Source organism: Panthera pardus, unplaced genomic scaffold (assembly GCF_024362965.1).
Source record: "Panthera pardus isolate Hobbes unplaced genomic scaffold, ASM2436296v1 HiC_scaffold_12, whole genome shotgun sequence".
Taxonomy (NCBI): Eukaryota; Metazoa; Chordata; class Mammalia; order Carnivora; family Felidae; genus Panthera; species Panthera pardus.
In genome coordinates, this window is record NW_026526677.1 from 48,037,093 (window position 1) to 48,057,701 (window position 20,609).

Consider the following 20,609-nt stretch of genomic DNA (forward strand, 5'->3'; position numbering starts at 1 on the left):
TGTGACCCTATGCTTTATCCCTTGGGTTTTCTCACTTCAAGTAGGACACAGACTCTCAAACTCTTCTCTTCCCCTCTTTCTGGTCGTCCCTAAAGATAAGGAGCACAAGACCCCTTCTTGTTGTAAGGATTTTATTATTGATTCTTGTTGAAGGAAGGAAAGAATTTGAGGTGGCCTTAAAAATGGGAAGAATTTGAATAGGCTGAATGTGGGAAGAATGTTTCAAGCAGAAAGGATATTGAGCAAAATCTTAACAGCAGGAATAATACTTTTTAGAAAAAAATTTAATGTTTTTTTAAAAATTCATTTTTGAGAGAGAGAGAGCATGAGCAGCGAGGGGTAGAGAGAGAGGGGGACAGAGGATCTTAAGTAGGCTCTGTGCTGACAGCAGAGAGCCCAATGCAGGGCTCGAACTCACAAATCACGAGATCATGACCTGAGCTGCAGTTGGATGCTCAGCCAACTGAGCCACCCCGGCATCCCAGGATTAATACACTTTAAAGGCCAGTGACAAGTAAACACATCACGACATTAAAAGTTGATAATTCCTAAAAATAAAAAACAAAAACAAAACAAAAGAAACCAAAAGCCAAAAACCAAAACCAAACCAAACCAAACCAAACCAAACCAAAAAACAACCCACAAAAAACAAAACCGTTGATAATTCCTTGATATCCGTCATGTATCCCATCTCCTCCAGGAAGCCTTCCTCATTAACATCCTTCAAGATACTGTCCTCCTCTGCTTCCTATTGTCTCCAGAAACAGCTTGGTATTGAACTACATTCAGTCTGGAAGAAAGGTATATGCCATGTGTCTATCACAGTTTATTTAAATACAGTTTTTGAATGTAGTCTTTTCTCCCCTCTGACTTTGCCCTTCCTGAAGGTTGGAAGACTTTTGGAATGCTCCCTTTTCCTAGTGTAAGGAACCTAGAAGGTGCTCAGAACATAAATAGATTTGGAACTGCTTTATAAAAGTCTCAGAAGCACAGCAAGGGATATTGTTTCCCAAAGCAAACGTACTCATGGAATCTGCATGTTACTGCTTTGTGTAGACAAAGCTTTCTGCTTAAGTGTTTAAATAAATATTTTGAAGATATTTTCAGAACCTCGAAAAGCGAAGATTGCTCTTCACATTCATTCCTAAAAGTTGCGAGAAGCATTACAAATTCGAGAAAAGATGGATTACTTTGACTGAATTATCTTAGGTTTTGTATATTAAACGGTCTTTATTTATAAAATGAGTTTAGAACTGTTTAAAAATACTTTTACCTGATTCTTTGTCTATCTTTATGCATGTTATAAACACATCACTGTGCTCTGGGACTTGTTAGGGCAAAGAAAAAATTAATGTGCTCTGGAGTGCAAATTCTTTTTATTTAACCCTGTGTGACTTTCTGCCTCAACAAGTATGTTACAACTTAAGAAATTCTTTCCCAACTATCCTACCCACTTAACTCATTCTATGAGTGTGTAAAATCAACTTGACTGTGTAGTTTATGATGATCAAGTAGTGGCTTAAACAGTATAACCAAACTTAGACAATCTATCAGTGCTTTTGGCTGATGACATGAAGGGCAGGTCATACTGACATATTTACCCACAGTAGATAACTCCTGCTTGTGAGGCCTGTTTACAAAGACAGTTGTAAAAAAAAAAAAAGCACATTAGGATCAACATTTCAGTACTATTTTCGTTTTAAAATAACTTCATTTTGTGGGGGAATAAAGGGAGAGTGTTTCAAGTTTGGGAGAGATTTTCCATTTTCATATTTTGGAGACAGGACTGTCCCTGGGATCAGTGCTTTTTAAACTTCTGAGTGTTAACGAGCATCACCTAGAGAGTTAATTGAAACTTAGATTTCTGGACTCCACCCGTTTCTGATTTAGTGGGGGTGGGGTGGGGTGGGGTGGAACATTTACTTCTCCAATGAGTTCTCAGGTGGTACTGATGCCCTTGGTCCAGGGGCCGCACTTTGAGAACCACAGTTTGGGGAGCCGTGGATTAGAGAGTCCTAGATTCAGAACTCCACAAGCAAAGTTTTGCTTTCTTGAATGCTCACATTGTGGGAGGCACTGTGCAAGTCACTTTGCATATGGTCTGTCTGACTCACACAGCAGCCTTACAAGCTGGGAATGATTGTCCCTATTTTACAGATCAAGGAGTTGAAGCTCAGGACATTAATTAAGTAATCCACGATCACACAGCTAGTAAGTGGCAGAGCCAGAGTTTGAACCTGGGCTTCTGCTAAAGTCTGCTTTTTCATCTGGACCAAAGTGCTTCTATTTCCAGCTCCTTCCTCATGCAGGAATGACTTCTCTAACATCCCTGAACCATGGTTCTTTGGCTTCTGCTCAAAACCGTCACAGAGACGCACTCACTACTTCGGGAAGCAGGCCTTGTTGGGGGATAGAGACCAATTGTCTGGTTTGCCTGGGACATAGCCGTTTCCCTGGGTGGGACTTTCAGTTTTGAAACCCAGACAGCATGGGAATAATGGGTCTCTCCGGGATGGCTCAAACCATTTCAAACACATGATAATGAGCCCACCCTTCTTTCCTATAATTTTGCACTTCTGTTGTGGTTTTGTCTAACAGGGTCTTATCCATCACAGTCCTTCAGATATTTGAAGATGATGATCTTTCCACCAGTCTTCAGACTGTCTTTATTCCCCCTGATCTTTCCTCACATAACATAGTTTACATGGCATATACTGTGTGTCTGGAATCATTCCTAGGGCTTTATGCATATTAACTAATTAAATCCTCACAAAAGTCCTATGAGGTAGGAATGATTATTACCCCATTTTATAGATGGGGAAACTGAGGCACAGGTAAGTACCCTGGCCAAGGTCACATAGTTATCAAGAGGCTAAGTCGGGATTTCAGCCTACAGAGTATGGCTCCAGAATCTGAATTCTTAGTCACTATACTTTACTGCTTTCCACTCAGTCAATAAGGCTTTACTGAGCACCTATTATGCTCAGTGAAAAGATGCAGAAGAGAGATGTGGTCCTACAGTTTTTCAGGAAACACATTGGCAAAAAGTAAACAAAAGAATAAAGTAATTACAAATGAGAATACGAGTTATGAAAGAAAAAGGTGTGGCACCTGGGTGGCTCAGTTGGTTGAGCATCCGATTCCTGATTTTGGCTCAGGTTGTGATCTCCTGGTTGATGAATTCAAGGCCCAAGTTGGGCTCTGCGCTGACAGTATGGAGCCTGCTTGGGATTCTCTCTCTTCCCCTCTCTCTCTGCTCCTCCCTCGCTTGCATTCTCTCTCTCAAAATAAAGAAACTTAAAAACAAAACAAAACAAAAAAGGAAAAAAGGTTAATGATAGAAAATACTGGGGAAGGAGTTTGAGTCCAGTCAGGAGATAGAAAATACACAGCAGCTTTAATGGGGGCAGTTTAATATAAAGAATTATTAACTGTGATAAAAGAGTAACTATAAGCTGTAAGAAAACTATCTGGGACCTTAGAGCTGAAGGAGTGTACTTAAAAAAGGGAAAACTTGGAAGGGATTCAGCTTCATTAGAGAAGGTGAGGGTATTAGCTCAGGCCGCCATAACAGAATACCATAGACTTGATGGCTTGAACAAAAGGCATTTATTTCTCACAATTCTGGAGGCTGGAAGTCCAAGATCCAAGTGCCAGTCAATTAGGTTTCCTAGTGAGGGCTTCCTTCCTGGTTTGCAGATAATGACTTTTGGCTGCATCCTCACAGAGAGGGAAAAGAGGGAGAAAGGGAGAGAGATAGTGTTGTCTAGAGTTTCTTCTTCTAAGGCAATAATTCCATCATGAGAGCCCCACCCTCATGACCTCATCTAAATGTAATTATCTTCCAAATGCCCCACCTCCAGATATCATCCCATGGGGGTTAGGGTTTAATTTATAAATCTTGGGGGACACAATTCAGTCCATAGCAATGTGGGTCAGCCATTTGATAGCAGAGAAGTTGGGTGATTTGGCCAAGCTGGAGCTGGTCTGGAGTCACTGGATAAACAGTAGGCCACCTTCTGGATTGCAGGAGGGGATGCAGGCTATCAACCTAGGTGGTGTGGGTGGTGTGGGTGGTGTGGGTAGTGTGGGTGATGTGTGGCCCTGGCACGTGCAGGAGGCCTTTAGGACATATGGAGCATATGGGGGCTTGAGTGCTTGTGGAGAGGGCTGTGGAAAGGTTGTCTGTCCGCTGAGACTGCAGAGTTACAGACGGATGGTGCTCTGGGCCCACGGCTGGGGTAAGCTTCAGCAGGCATCCTCATATCCACCCCTCTGCCCCGGAAAAGGGAAGGCCAGCCTCTTCCTCCAGAAATGTCCCTCCATTGCCTTCAACTGAGAAAGTTTGCATCTTACTCACTTTAAAGGAGAAATGCTTGAAGAATCCCATTGTTAAGGGGCGACTGGGTGGCTCAGTCGGTTAAGCATCTGACTTCACTGCAAGCCATGATCTCAGGGTTCATGAGTTCGAGCCCCACATCGAGCTCTGCACTGACAGTGCAGAGTCTGCTTGAGATTCTCTCTTCCTTCCTATCTCTCTGCTCCTCCCCTGCACTCTCTCTCAAAGTAAATACATAAAATTAAAAAAAACTCCTGTTGTTTAGCACAGAACATATTTTGAAAGGTGCAATCAGAGCTGAGAGGCCATAATTTGATAATGAACAATTTAGTGCCAAATTTTTAAAAACTGTTAATAATATAGATCCAAAGTAAAACTTTCCAAGGTCTTCAACTTTACTCCAGAAAGATACAAAATGAAAAGAGAGAATCTCACTCCTTCCCTTTATGTATGTATGTATGTATGTATGTATTTGTGAGAGAGAGTGAGAGAGAGCAAGCTCAAGCAGGGGAGGGGCAAAGAGAAAGGGAGAAAGAGAATCCTAAGTAGGCTCCACTCTGTCAGCACAGAGCCTGACGTGGGACTCGATCCCATGAACCATTAGATCATGACCTGAGCTGAAATCAAGAGTTAGACGCTCAACGTACTGAGCTACCCATGTGCCCCTCACTCTTTCCCTTTATATCCCATTTTATCTCCTCAAAAGTAAAAAGCATAGTTTCCCAGGTTTCTTCTAGAAAAAAACAATGCATTTACTCACATATGTGTCAATGTTATAATTTATACAAAAGGGATCATTTTCTTCTACACTATGCTTTTTTCTTTTAATATGTCTTAAAAATCTCCCCCCATTAGCGAACCTGGCTTTGTTCTTATCTCCGTAGATATTGACTATCATGACATCATCATCTATTTACTCATCTTTCTTTTCCCCAGTGATTTGAAATCTCACCTTTACACCTTTATAGTATACTAAATTCCCTTGTGCATTACGGTCTCATTTTGATTTTTCTTTGGTTACATTAATTTCTTAGCACATTAACATATCCAGATCTCCTTTTTCTTTTTAATCACAGCAAAGTATTGTGTCATATGGATGACATATAATTTATTTACTTTTAATAGACGCTTTGGGCTTTACTTTTTTAAAAAAATGTTTGTTTATTTTGAGAGAGAGAGAGGGAGAGAGAGAATCCCAAGCAGGCTCCTCACTGTCAGTGCAGAGCCTGACACAGGGCTTGAGCTTACAAACCGTGAGACCATGACGTGAGCCAAAATCAAGAGTTAGATGCTCAACTGGTTGAGGCACCCAGGTGCCCCTGGGTTTTACTTTTCTAAAAAGTCCACCAAAAAGATTCCTGTACCTATATATGGTTGCATTTTTGTACATACAACCATATGTAAATTCTTTGCTATGTGAAAGGACATGCACCTGTAAAATTTTGGAATTTATCACATTAACCTGCAGTAAGACCTCATCGGTTTATAACCTCCTCCCATCACAGGTGGATGAGGGTACTGATTCCCACAGTCCTGGCAGCAGCAGAGAAGCCTTGCACCAGCCTGACGAGTGAAGAAAAAATGTTTTCTTACTCTTTAGATTTGCGTTTTTAAATTTATACGTGAAGTAGAGCACCCTTCCACATGTTTATCATCTTTTGAACCTTTTTTTCTACAAACTATTTCTATCCTTTGCATAATTTTCTATTGAGCTGTTCTTTTTTTTTTTAATTTTTTAATGTTTATTTCTTTTTAAGAGAGAGAGAGAGAGCACAAGTGAGGGAGGAGCAGAGAGAGAGGGAGACACAGAATCAGAAACAGGCTCCAGGCTCCGACTGTCAGCACAGAGCCTGATGTGGGGCTCGAACTCACAAACTGCAGGATCATGAACCGAGCCGAAGTTGGACGCTCAACCGATTAAGCCGCCCGGGCGCCCCGTTTTTGTTTTTGTTTTTTTTAAATATTCATTTATATCAATTCCATTTAAGCTAAGGAAAAGAGGTCTTTGACAAATATGTTATAAATATACTTTCCCTATTTTGGAACTTAGTCTTTTGATTTAAGTTTTTGGTGGTTTTTTTTTTTCCATTCTTTTTTCATACCAAAGTTAGATTGCTACTTAGATGAATTCATCAACTATTCCCTTTATAGCTCCTAGATTTTATAGCCTTCTTAGAAAACCCTTTTCTTAGATTAGCACTTCTAAGGTAATCTACATTTTTAGATGTTTATTTTGATATTAAATATTTGATCCATCTGAAATTGATTTGGGCAGGAGTGGGATAGGTACCCGGCTTTGTTCTTATCTCAGTAAATATTGACTATCATGACATCATCATTTGTTTACTCATCTTTCTTTTCCCCAGTGATTTGAAATCTCACCTTTACACCTTTATAGTACACTAAATTCCCTTGTGCATTACAGTCTCATTTTGATTTTTCTTTGGTTACATTAATTTCTTCTCTTGTATCAAACTGTTTTATTGATTGATGTTTTGCTATTGGGGAGACCTATAAGTGGACATGCTTTGAACAGAGTGGACAGATAGGATTTTGTTAAGAGGTGATATTTAGGCTGAATTTTTTTTAATGTTTATTTATTTTTGAAGAAGAGAGAGAGAGAGAGACAGAGCATGAGTGGGGGAAGGGCAGAGAGAGAGGGATACACAGAATCTGAGGAGGCTCCAGGTTCTGAGCTGTCAGTACAGAGCCTGACGTGGGGCTCGAACTCACGAACAAGGAGATAATGACCTGAGCCGAAGTTGGACGCTTAACTGACTGAGCCACCCAGGTGCCCCTTCAGGCTGACATTTGAAGAATAAATAATCAGCTCATGGAGATGGAGGCAGGAACGTTCCAGGTAAAGGCTATGTATCCAATGGTTGATGGGCAGAAATCAGCTTGGTGGTTTTGAAAGGCACTAAAAAAAGACTAGTGTGGTGAGCACAGTAAACACAGGAGAGAAAGAGGGGAGACGGGGTTGGAAGATAGGCCAGATTTTGTGGGGAAAGCTTGGTTTTGTCCTGAACCCAAAGGGAAGACATAAATGGATTTGGAGGAGGAAGGTGCCATGCTCCAACTTCCCAGAGTATAACATCATCACTCTGGCTGTTATGCGGAGATGGGAAGAGGGGGAGAGAACAAAAACTGCAGTGAGGAGGTCAGTTAGAGGGTCACTGCAGTGTTCTTGGCCAGAGATGGTGGTGCTCAGGCTACAGAGAGACAGTGCAGATGGGGACAAATGGGCAACTCTGAGACACATTCAGGAAGTAGAATCAACAAGTTTGTTGATAGCTTGGGTGTAGACAAGTCACAGGGAGGAATCATAGCTGATTCCCAGGGGCCTTCTTTTCATTTTGTACTTTTCTGGACCAAAGGGGAACTCTGAAAAGGGCCCTTGGGGAAGGGGACGAGGGCCTTTGTCCCCGTGTCTGGACTCCAGGGCTGTGACAGAAAAGCGCCAGCAGAGGGGAGCAGAGGGCTGTGGTTCTGCTTCTTGGGGAGTGTGGGGATGGTGAGGGGAGGGTCTGGGTAGCAGGCCAGGCAGCTAAAACTGATCCTTCAAATTTACCCACCTTATGCATGTTGTCATTTTAAAATGGAAAAATAGCAATGACTGGGAAGAAGGTGAGGGACCTGTAAAATATATCCAGGCTTGTTTACATTATAGAGTCCCAGCGAGTGGTGCCATTTGCTGAGATGGGGAATATGTAGAGGGGAAATGGGTTTGGGAGCAAAGGTGATTGGGCTGGAGTTATATCAAGAGTGCAAGGCTAAGATGTTCGGTGGCAGATGTCTGAGGAATCTAAAGCAGACAGCAAGGAGGCTATTCAATAGGTGGATCTGGAGCCAGAAGGAGAGGTCGAGGTGGAGACACCAACCTGTGTATGAATGTTGTTGAGAATTGTAGAAGAGGGCGACGTGATGGAGGGAGAAGAGAGTGTGGAAAGAGACAAGAGAGGTAGGACCAACTTGACGAACACTAGCATTTAGAGGTGGGAGGATGAGAGGGGGCCAGAGAGAGACTGCAGAGCAGCTGGGGTATGGCTGGATGAGTGGGGGGACTCCAAAGCCACTTCCCAACTCTTAGATGACTTCCACTGCGTTGAGAATGATGTCCAGACTTTTTCCTGGCCTGTGTCCTGTACCCGCACTACAGCTCTGGCTACTTCCAACCTCAGTCACCTTCTTTGGGCTTCTCAATGGTCTTCTTGCCTCTCTGCTGGGGACACTCTGGCCCAGACCATGTATCCTGTCCTTGGTGTGCTGCTTCTTCCTCATCCAAGTAGCTTCCCCTTGTTATATTCTCTTCCAGCACCTTTTTATTTCCTTTAAGGGATAGTTTCATTTTTTATTTCTTTTTGTATCTTTAGTGACAGCACAGTGTCTAGCAAATAGTTGGTGTGTAATAAACATTTGACTCACGAGTCAATGAATAAGTCACTGTGGCCCTTGAGGCCCTTGAGGCCTTTGAGGTGAGAGTTTTAAATCCCTTCCACCTCTTTTTTTATTCTTATATTTTATAATTGAGCATCTGGCTAGCGATGGGTGGGTTAAAATATTACTAGCTATGTTCCAGTGATTGGAGTCTGAAGTCTGAAGGGAAGTCTGTTAAGACTTGGGGAAAAGACCCCTGGTTCCTGTTGCAGAACCCCAGGGCTGTGTAAGCAAGGTTCCACCAGAGGGCAGCAGAGGCCTGTGGTTCTGCTTAATTGTGCGGTGGGTGTGGTGGGGTGGTGGTGAGGGGAGGGGCTGTGCAGCAGGCCACACAGCCAGAACCCGAATTGGACTAGGGTTTGGGGAGAAGGGACCGTCTAGGCCTTTGTAGGAATCTAAAATGCACTGATGGAGAGTGTGAGGCAACCTTTCTATTTGTGTTTATTATTTATTTATTTGTTGTTATTATTATTATTATTTTATTTTATTTTTTTATTTTAGAGAGAGAGTCTGAGCAGGGGAGAGGGGCAGAAGGAGAGAGAGAATCTCACGTAGGCTCCATGCTGAGGCTCAGACCAGGACTAGGTCCCATGACCCTAGGATCATGATGGGCCAAAATCAAGAGTCGATGGTTCAACCAACAGAGCCACCCAGTCTCTCCACCTCCTGCCCCATTTGTGTTTAGATGGTGCTGATTCTTACTATATAAAGTGTAATGAAGCTGTTATACTGTGGGCCCCTTGCTGTTGGGAAGGCCAAAGGGTGTCCTGGAACAGTGATGGGGGAGGAGGAAGGGCCCTGAATGAAATGGTGAGTACAGATGGGATTTTTGGCCTTGGCTACAAGGGGACAGGTCTCCAGGAGACTGTTCTGCAAAGCAGGGAATAACGTTGTGCTGGTCAGTTAGAGCGAGGCAGGAACTGGGAAGGCTCAAAGGCAGATAGCACTTTGGGGAAAGAAAGAGGTAGTTATTGGCTCAGCAATGTACATTGTCAGAAATAACTGTATGTTTCTTATGCTCTTTGAACTGATTTCCTTTCTGTTCTCCTTTTTTGGTAGTGAATATATTTTTAAAGTTTTTAACCTATCATTTGTGCTTAGGCAAAAAGGGATTTTGCACAAACTTTGACCATGGGGTCAAAAGGCAAGCACAGTGCCCCCTAGGGACCAGCAAGGTGGTAGCAGTAGAGGTCAGAGTGAAAGGCCCCAAATGGAAGGGATGCTTATTCTGGGCACATGGATTTCTGACACAAACACACAATCACACACACACTTGTAGACACACATTTCACACACATGCTCACACAGACACATTACATACACAGAACACACCCTCATACACACAAATACGCATCTCACACACACTGACACCTCACTCATACACTGACACACACAACACAACACACCCATACCCATACTGATAAATGGTAGCCATCCCATTGTGTGTAGCAACAATGTAGTTTAAGTCTAGGATCAAATCAGCTCTTGATTTCAGATATAGGTTCTAATTAGCCTAATCATCAACATAATCCCTACCGCCTTGGGATGCTCTTGATTTTTGGAGTTGTTTTAAGAGTAGACATACAGCCACATCGATCCATTAGATGTGAATGAATTAGCATGTAGTCCTGGAAGCTGCCAGCAGCCCCTCCAGAAAAGGCCGGTTTAGAAAAAAATTGACAGGGGGTGGGTGGACGTGAGAAACTCACAGGCAGAGTTGTAGCCCCCAAAACATTGGGATTCTCTGAACAACCTATGCCAGAAGCCCACACTACCTCTGAACTTAAGATTTCTTGAATCAGTAAGTTGCATTGGTTGTTTAAGACCTGTAGGTTGGGTTTCTGATATCAGAACACCTCAGAATGGATCAACTCCTCACAAAACTCTTCTGTAGGAAGACTGGGAGGGGTCAAGCCTCTGCTTTAATAAGGAAGACTGTTCCTTGCTAGCCCTCCATTGGCCTCTTGGTCCTCAAAGTGACCACAATGGAGCTGGCACAGTTCTTGGAGCTTTCCACATATAATAGAGAAGAAGAAAATAATATATTTTTTAAAAGTTTATTTTGAGAGAGAGAGAGAGAGAGAGAGAGAGGAGAGAGATGTGGGAAGGGCAGTGAAAGAGAGAGAGAGGGAGGGAGAGAGAGAGAATTCTAAGCAGGCTCCACATTGTCAGCATGGAGCCCAACTTGGGTCTTGAACCCATGAACCATGAGATCGTGACCTGAGCTGAAACCAAGAGTTGGATGCTTAACCAACTGAGCTACCAACCAGGTGCCCCAAGAAGGAAATAATATTTAAAACCAGTCGTAGCCACTTTGCCTTCTAAGGAAAATGACACAATTCTAATCTATGGAGGAAGAAGTCTCTAAATGGATCTTGTCCCTTGCAGAGGCTAAGATGAGATTCAAGTCAATGGATTTGAATTTCAAAGTGTGTATATATATATATATGTATATATATATATATGTTATATATATACACACTTTGAAGTTCAAAGTATATATTGAATATATATATATATATATATATATATATATATATATATATATATAACCTCCCCAAGAGGGGAGCATTCCTTACCCATTTTATAGGTGATGAAGGATGCTCAGAGAGAGTGTCACATGCTCAGTGTCAAACATCTACAAAGGGGTGGATTGGGCTTCCAACCCAGAGCTCTTTGGCTCTAAAGTTCATGGTCTCCCTTCTGGGGTAGCACACCACCTACCACACTCATGACTGCGTCCTGTGTATGGGCCTAGGTGAGCCTTTTGGGGAAGAGGGTGAGGAAGAGGTATGAAGTTATCCTTGTACATTTCTTAACATTTCTTGGGGATAGGGTTGGTGGGAACGGAGAAGACAGAAAACGCCCTTACCAGAATTCTAATCATGATAGGAAGGAGAAGCAAAGTGGATGTTGCAAAGTCAACTTGTGCTGAGGAGGCAGTGGATAATGGGTGGGCATGAAGCCTCAGAGCCCACTAGTCCTGAGTTCAGGCCCCAGGGCCATACTGTATTAGCTCTGTGACCTCAAGCAAGTTACTTACTCTGGTGAAGCCTGAGTTTCATCTCTAATAATGAGACCTAATTCCTAGGGTTTTCATGTGGGTTAAATAAGAGATCACAAGTAAAGCACTTCTCACAGTTACAGGCACCCCTGCCCCCTAAATGGTAGCTGTTATCACACTACATTAAAGTACACAGTGCTCTGCAGACTCAGGGGAGACATTCTATAGGCCCCTTCTGGTCCAAATTGCAAAGCTCAAACACTGTATGGAAGGCAGTTCACATACAATGCTTTTCTTTTTGTAAATTTTTTAAAAATTTATTTTCAAGTTAGTTAATATACCATGTAGTCTTGGCTTCAGGTCTTTTTTGTAAAATTTTTAATTGTGGTAACATACATATAACGTCAACATCTATCATCTTCACTACAGTAAAGTACATTTGCATTGTTGTGCAACCAACCTTTAGAATTCTTTTCATCTTGCAAAACTAAAACTCTACACTCATTACAATCACCACTCTTTCCTACCCCAGCTCCTGGCAACCACCATTCTACTTTCTGTCTCTATGAATTTGACTACTCTAAGTAAGTGGAACCAAACAGTATTTGTCTTTTGTTGACTGGTTTATTTCACTTAGCATGATGTCCTCAGGGTTCATCCATGTTGTGGCATGTGTCTGAATTTCCTTCCTTTTTGAGGCTGAATAATATTTCATTGTACATATATGCTACATTTTGTTTACCCATTCATCTATCAATAGACATTTGGATTGCTTCCATTTTTTGGCTATTGTGAGTAATGTTGCTATGAACATGGGTGTACAAATATCTCTTTGAAACCTTGCTCTCAGTTCTTTTGGGTATATACCCAGAAGTGCAATTGTTGGATCTTATGGGAATTATTTTTTTAATTTTTGGAGAAACCATCATATTGTTTTCCACAGTAGCTGCACCATTGTACAAAAGTTCTAATTTCTCCACATCCTCATCAACACTTCCTTTCTCCCTCCCTTCCTTCCTTCCTTCCTTCCTTCCTTCCTTCCTTCCGGACCCCCCTTTTTTATTGCTGTTCAAAAAAAAGTCATCTTTCAGACATCAAATTCATCTCATCCTCATGTTTGTCTTCCATCGAGGGTGTGCCCCCATGGAGATCCAAAGCTCGTGGGCTACGCAGGAAATCTAGAATAGGTTTCTGGTTTCAAGATGGTGTCCATTAGGGGCTCAGCCAAGCAATATGTGCTTATAGCCACTTCCCCAGGATGCCTTGCCCTTCACTCAGAGAGGTTTACAAGCCAGACTGACCAGGCAAGTCTTACTGAGGGTGGGATCCATGGTTGTTGTGTGCTTTTCAGCCTGTTGTTCCTTAAGCTATAAATATTTACCTAGTGAGTGTGGAGATGTCAGTTTCCAAAGAGTGTCTGGGTTGATGTGTATGTAGGGGGTGGTGCTGGGCTAGCGAGAGACCATAGAGGCTGCCATGTGATGTTGATGCATTAAAGACTGAAGATAAGCAGTTAAAGCCCTGCCCAAGTCAGTGTCTCTGGGCTGAAGGCAGATGATTCTGCACAACCTGCACATCTCAGCCCCGAAACTACAGGCAAACATTGGTGAAACAAAGCTGGCTTCCCAGTACTGCTGAGTTTATAAATGTTCTCAAATTCCCATATTTATCTCTTAAAAATGAATCCAGTGACACCTCCATATGGCTGACAGCTTTGCCTGTGGGTATGTGGATGCTTTCAGTAAGGGAAACAGTAAAAGTCTGGAGAGGGCCATATTAATTTTTGTTGTTGTTGGCATTTTATGGATTTGAAACTGGAGTAATTGGCTATTAAAATGAAATAGCTTCCCTCTCGGCTTCAGTGAAGGCTTCAAGATCCTGGCCCTTTCCGAAGTAAGATCATTTCCGAGCACTTGCAAAGGGGTGGCTCCTCACTTGTCTAAGGACAGAAAAGAGTTGAAATTGAGGCGGCCAGGAGGAGGAGGCGCTGGAAGGTAAGTCTGAGGAAGCTCTCCGTGTGCTCTGAGTCCTTGTATCCCAGCTCTAGAAGAGGCTCTGGGAGGCCTGAGCATTTTCTACCCTCAGGAAGCCACCCACCAACTGACATAGCCACTACCCCAGAATCTCGCCACACCAGCCACAATCTCACTGGCACAAGGATGTCCCACTTTTTCTCTGGGCATCCATGAGCCAGTGTCTGAATGCTGGGGCCATGGCCATGGGTGTCTCAGAAAAGGCAAACATGTCCATGGTAAATGTGTCAGCAGAAATGACAGAAGCAATGGGAGCTTGGTCCATGCCTGACTTCTGTCCTTCAAATCTTGCTTTTGTGTATCTTGCTGGGAAATGTAGTTTTATCTTTTCAGCTTCTGAAATACAGGAAGGAGTCTGGAATGGGGGGTTCACATTATCTAACACATTCTTACTCACAATCCAAGGCCCACATCAAATGCTATTCCTCTCAGAGGCTCCTCTCCCACTGGCTCCCTTCCCCCAGTAGAAAGATTCCTCCTCTGTGTTCCCACAGCTTACATAACAGGTCAGTCTCCTTTGATAAGCTGAAAAGCTTCTTGAGGGCAGGGATTTTGTATGTCTCATTTCTATGTCTTTCACACCTACACAAGGCTTGATAGGTAATAGCTGTGGTGGTTTTAAAATGTACCCATAACTTGTTTGATAGCTTTCTCTTCAAAAAGTGGAGCCCAATTCCCTTCCTTTTGAGTCTGGACTTAACTGACTTGCTCCTAATGAATAGAATGTGGCAGAAGCAATGTGTGACTTCTAACACCAGGTCATAAAAGATGCAGCTTGATCGTGTTAGGATCCCTGGCCCCTAGGAAAGCTGGCTGCCATGACATAAGGACATTCAAGCAGCCCTAAGGAGAGGTACACATGGCAGGGATCAGAGGCCTCCTGCCTCTGATCAACCAGCACTAACTTGCCAGGTGTTTTCTTCTCTCATGAGGGAAACTCCTGTCTGACCTGGGAAGACATTCAAGGTCATGCCTCCCTGGTCCATTGAAGTGGTTAACAACCACAGTTTGTTGATTCATCCTCTGTTTCCTGTGAGTTGAGGCATGGTGGACAGAAGAAGGCGCTGATGGAGACAGGATACAAGTGAGGCTGGGAGGTCCCTGTTTGGTTGGGACCGATCCTGCCGAGAAAGGTAAGGAAAGGCACCAGCAACTCAGGGCCCCCTCACCACTCCTCATCAAAGAGGAACGTGTGGTTCTGGTGAACCCCAGGTTTCTAGCACAGTTCTTGCCAAAGGAAGGAGAACCATCCAAGGAGGGGTCTTCCAGGCCCTCCAGACTACCTTGGTGCCCTGCATGCAGGTGAGTGGTCTGGAGTGTCTGCTCTGCACAATGGAGAGAGAAGGACTGTTAACCAGCAGTAATAGAAGAGCATTAAGCCAGCTCTACAGGCAATGCTTCCAGCAGGGGGGTCCACGTCTCAGCTTCTTGAAGCAGTTGGAGATAAGTGAGCAGCTGGTCTCAAGCAAACCCGCTGAGGGTAAAAATTGGCTTCTCCAAGAAGGTAGGCCCTTGGCAATGCTTGGTGTGGTTTTCCCATACTGGAATCCTACATCTTTTTTTCTTTTTACTTACATAATTAATACATTTCGTTGTAAAGTTCAAACAACTCCAGTTATGTGGAGTAACAAAGAGAATTCTCTCTTTTTCCACCCCCCAACCCTCCGCCACATCCCGTTTCCTCCCCACAGGTTACTGCTACCAGCTAGACATGTAGCCTGCTAAACCTCATGTGGATGTCATACTTTATATATATTGCCCTGCAACTGGTTTGTTTTTTGCATTTGCTGATAAATCACCAACATCTTGGATCATATCAGGATGTACAGATCAAACTCACTGTTTTTCTAGCTGTCTAATATTCTGTGGTATATGAGAGGGGAATAATGAAAGTAGGCTAAGAATGACCATTTTGTACTGCCTCCCATGGAGCAAGGAGTGAGGGTGTTGGGGGAGCACCTGGCAGGTTGGGGGGTGGGGTTGGGAGGGAGTTGTGGAGAGCTGAACTTCTCCTTATCATAGTAAGGGAAGCATGTGGAGCCTGAGGGCACCTCAGGTGGAGAGGTGGGAAGGGGAGAGGGAGGGTGGGGAAGTAAGGAGATGCCAACCGGGTGGAATAAGAGGGCCTGCAGAGTGACCCCCCTCTATGCAGCCCTCCCATCTTTAGCCCATTTATGAAGTTCATGAATGGAGATGTTCTCCATCTCTTTAAGTGTTTCTGTAGCACAACTTCACAAGGATGCTATTACTGAGTCAAAGGGTAGGAATTTCTTTGTGGCTCTTGTGACATTGTTAAATTGTTATCACAAAGGGCTATAAGAACTATGTTGTTACTTATAGTGTTTGCCTGTGTGTGGAGGAGGTTGAAAGGAACCCCAGCTTAGGATGCACATTTCTAGAATCTGCCAGTTGAGAAGCTCTTCACAAAGCCTGACAGATCAACACGTAAGTATGCCTGCTATGTGCCAGTCCCTGTGCTGCATTCTGATGCTAAGGAGGCTGAACTGGCTCAGGTATCTACCTCGGCTCCCAGCTCCATGGTGCTGACAAGCGTGGGGATGAGGGCATGCGTACAGAGGGTAGCCACAAACACTAGGGAACCCACAGGCCAGAACTAGCAAATGTGTGGCATCCATATCTTTGTCCAGTGATTGATCATGGAACTCTTTCTTGCTGGTGCCAGCTGCTTCTTCAGAATCCTCAACACAGAATCCAGGCAGCCACTAATCAATCAGAAGTGGACTAAATAGAACATATGTTCCCTGCCTTCCATAGGCTCAACCTAAAATGAGATTCTGAAGTTTTGTTCTTGCAAAGTATGTATTTGATTAGAATATATAACCAATGACATTTAAAATGCTTATCCATGTCCCATCAAAGGTAGGTATACACACTTAAAATCCTAGAATGGTATAAAGATGGGTGAGCAGAGGAGCAGCAAGTGCCCTGCCACCACCTTCCTGAAGGCCAGCCTTGGTCCCATCTGGTGAGCCCATAAGCTCGTATCTGAGACCCCAGACACTTGGGGAGGCAATTGTGGCTGGCTGATAGTGGCTAGGAAGTACTCAGGAAGTGGCTGGGCTGGTTGGTACACTATCTGGTAGGAAGTCAGGGCCTGGAATCAGAAGAGAAATGAGGAGGGTATGTTCTGTCCAGAGCTGTTAAAGGCCTTTCATGACCCTTGAAGAATGAGACACAATAGGGGCAGAAGAAGCCCCAAATGAAATCCAGGATGGCTCTAAGTTTACAACTGGGTGAGCTGCCTTGCACGAGATGCTTCCCATTCGTTTAATTTGCACGAAGGTAGTTATTTTCCTGGTGGTTGGGCAAGAAGCCTCTTCTCTTCTCTACCTTGTTCCCACCAAAGTCAGACCCACGAGAATCAGCCTCAGAGACCAGTTACTTCTGATCTTGGGAAGAATCTTCCCTGAGGGGCTCCTGTGGCCTCTCCCCAGCCCACCTTCTGGCCAGCCCTGGGGTCCCTTTGACCTTGAATTGCAGCCTTCTTGGTCTTTATGGGTTTTAGATCCTGCATTTCTATCCCTGTCTTGTCCTTATTCCTCTCCAGGCTCAGTTTCACATAACTGCCCATCTGTTTCCTGCCTACCCTGGATCCTCATGGGCTTCTCTTAGTGTCCTGTGCCACTCACTCTGTAGAACTGTGACAGAGCCTGTCAGGTCTATGAATATTGCCCTCACCCTCTGGTCTCCTCCTGCCAACTAGGCTTCAACTGTCAGCCCTTACTGGCCTGTTGGCCACCCTTGCTCCTCAGTGGTCACCTGGGAGCTGCCAGGTGTTGTCTATCCTGAGTAACATGTCAGGAAGCCCACTGTGTTGGCAATAGTAAGTTGAGCGTGTCCACACAGTAAAATTACCAGACATAAGTTCACACAAGCCTGGCACATACGGTAGCATTATTCATAAGGACATCCCCTCTGTCTGAGGCAGTGATGGATGGTGTCGAAAGGAACAGGGGTTTCAGTCAGGCAGCAGAGGTCAAATTTTGGCTCTGCAACTTAATAATCTGAGCAAGTTTTTTAACCTTTTATAGCCTGAGAGTCCTCATTTGAAAAATGAAGACAAATGAAAGTAACTTTGGGTTGTTTTAAGGAATAACTGAAGTTAGTGACCATGATTTATAGTGAGAATTTTTAAATGATAAATGTATTCATTTATTAGGGTTACCATAATGAAGTGTCACAGAGTGAGCAGCTTAACCAACAGAAATATTTTGTCTTACAGTTCTGGAGGCTAGAAGTCCAAAATCAAGGTATCTGTGGGATTAGTTCTTTCTGTGGTCTGGGAGGGAAGGATATGTCCAGATCTCTCTCTTTGGCTTGTAGATGGCCATCTTCTCCCTGTGTCTCTACATGTTGCTCTCCCTGTGTGTGTCTCTGTATCCAAATTTCCTTATTTTATAAGGATACCAGTCATTGGATGAGGGCCCACCCTAATGACCTCATCTTAACTAATTGCATCTGTAACAACCCTATTTCCAAATATGGTCACATTCTGCAGTACTTGGGGGTTAGGACTTCAACCTTTTGGGATGGTGCAATTCAACCCATAATAGTAAGCTATAATTATTTGTGGGAAGCTCTTATAAAGCTTTGATTATTGACGGGATTTTAGTGGAATTAAATGGTAACTATTCAACCTTATGCAGTGAATGGCATTTTCCTTGAGATACCGTTGTATCAGTCACTGATAATGGTAGGTCTGAGGGTTACCGCACAAGCCTCCAAGTTCATGCGTAGGAGCTGACTGTTGAAAGATTTTTGTTTTTCCTTTTCCCTAACCAGTGTTAGCAGTGGTCATGGGGGTAGTGATGGTGGTGGTGATGGTAAACTCCCAAGTGTCAGACAGGGTATACTTGAGCCTGGTGTCCATGTTGGATCCCTATTGCCAGGAACTGGGGACAAATCCCGACTCTTTTCACTTCCTCTCATCTTACTTCCAACCCAAGTCAATATGAAGAAGCTTCATGCCTCACAGCAAATTCCAACATTGCTGAGAATTCATTCCCTACGAAATGGAGGGGAGGGCAGCCCACCACCCTCCCTGTTCTCTAGAAAAGCTGGGTTCCTGTGGAGGCAGGAGTACAAGAAGTACCCAGCAGCTGACAACTGGGCCTTCTTTATGCTGCACTAATAGCAGTAGGGAAGCTGAAAGCCAAAGGGATGTTGGGTATGTTCAGAGTGGGATGGAAGATCATGACCTCTACAACTTCCGCATACCCAAATCCATTTTGGTGCTGGTCACTGGATCCCAGTGTCGTGGCTGATTCTTCCTATCCCCCTCCAAGGAGAGCCATCTCAGGAAGGCTCTGCCCTGAGCATGAGGCATGAGAATGGGGAGTTGAGTTGATGCCCGTTTCTCACATTAACACCTCAGTCTCTCAACACCCAGTGACCTGTAGTTTGGACAGTTGTTATGTCTGCTTCTCATCAGGTCAAGGCTATGCCTCTGAATATTATGGCTAGAGATAGTAGTGAGCCCTTGGGGTGTGACCAAGCCTGGGGACATTGTAACTTCCTTTTTGGCATTATCTTTGAGGGAAGACTGGCTTTGCAGGGAACACAAAGACAGTCTCCTTATTCTTTCTCTCTTCTATTAACTACCCCAGAATTCCATTTATTTTTCTTTTAATTTTTTAATTTTGAGAGAGAGAGAGAGAGAAAATTCAAATAGGGGAGGGGCACAGAGAGAAGGAGAGAGAGGATCCCAAGCAGGCTCCACGCTATTAGTGCAGAGCACAATGCAGGGCTTAAACTCATGAACCATGAGATCATGATCTGAGCTGAAACCAAGAGTTGGTCCCTTAACCCACTGAGCTACCCAGGCACCCTCAGAATTCCATTTCTAATTTCATCTTCTAGTTCAGCTCAGATTCAGAAAATATTTATTAAATATACACACCATGCTAGCAATTTAATACCTAGTACTGCCCTCAAGGAGTTTACATTCAAATAAGATTAAAAAGACAAGGAAAAATTCACTGGAACATAGGCAGAGAGAGACAGGGATGGCTATTTATATTATAACAAGTGCTAAGAGGCAGAAAGAAATTAGAATTTACTTCCAGCTAGAAAGACTTCATGGAGGAAATGGTATTTCTCTTGAGCTTTGAAGAATGGCTAGAATTTTGACGGGTGCAGAGAGGAAGGAGGGCTTCAGAGTAGAAAGAACAGACTGAGAAAAGATAGGAAATTCAGGACATGCAGAGCATCATGAGAGAATAAGTATTTAGGTGTGGCTTAACAATGGGTGGTGGGTTTATATGGGAATAGAACAGGAAATGAAACTAGAAAGTGCCCAGACTGTAGGATTCTGGATATCCCACTGAGGGACTTAGCTTTTATTCTATAAGTGCTGAGGATGGCATTGAAGATGTTCAGACCAAGTCAACAACTTGATCCAAATTGTGTCTTAAGAAAATTGATCATGATCAAGTAGCTTTCTGTAGCTATGGATTTGTGTGGCAGAGGTTGGGGGCAGGGAATGGGGGACAAACTGGAGGCTGCTACAGTGGTCCAGGAGAGAGATGGCTGGGTGGGTTTCATAGGTTAGGAGTCAGAGTGTATGAATGGCTACTTAGAGCAGGATGATCAGGAGAGGCTGGGGACCAAGACTGTCCCTCCTACCCCCAGCCTGGGCAGGTGCTGGAGGAAGTGACATATAGAGGATTCTGACCGGCATATGTATTGACCAAGGAGTAAGTAAGCAGAAATTGTTTCATGTCCTTCAACAGCATGGGTCTAAAGTAAGTCGGTGGTGAGCATGAAGACAGGGAAG

The 20,609-nt window shown here is 43.7% G+C and overlaps 1 long non-coding RNA gene across 1 annotated transcript in view; it reads right to left on the bottom strand.

The window, feature by feature from the left end:
* Positions 1 to 3,116: 3,116 nt before the first annotated feature.
* LOC109271134 (uncharacterized) overlaps positions 3,117 to 20,609 on the bottom strand; it is a 197,022-nt gene continuing 179,529 nt past the window's right edge. The window contains exon 5 of the long non-coding RNA XR_008421199.1: positions 3,117 to 3,296. This is a non-coding gene — a long non-coding RNA (uncharacterized LOC109271134). The remainder of the gene's footprint in view (positions 3,297 to 20,609) is intronic.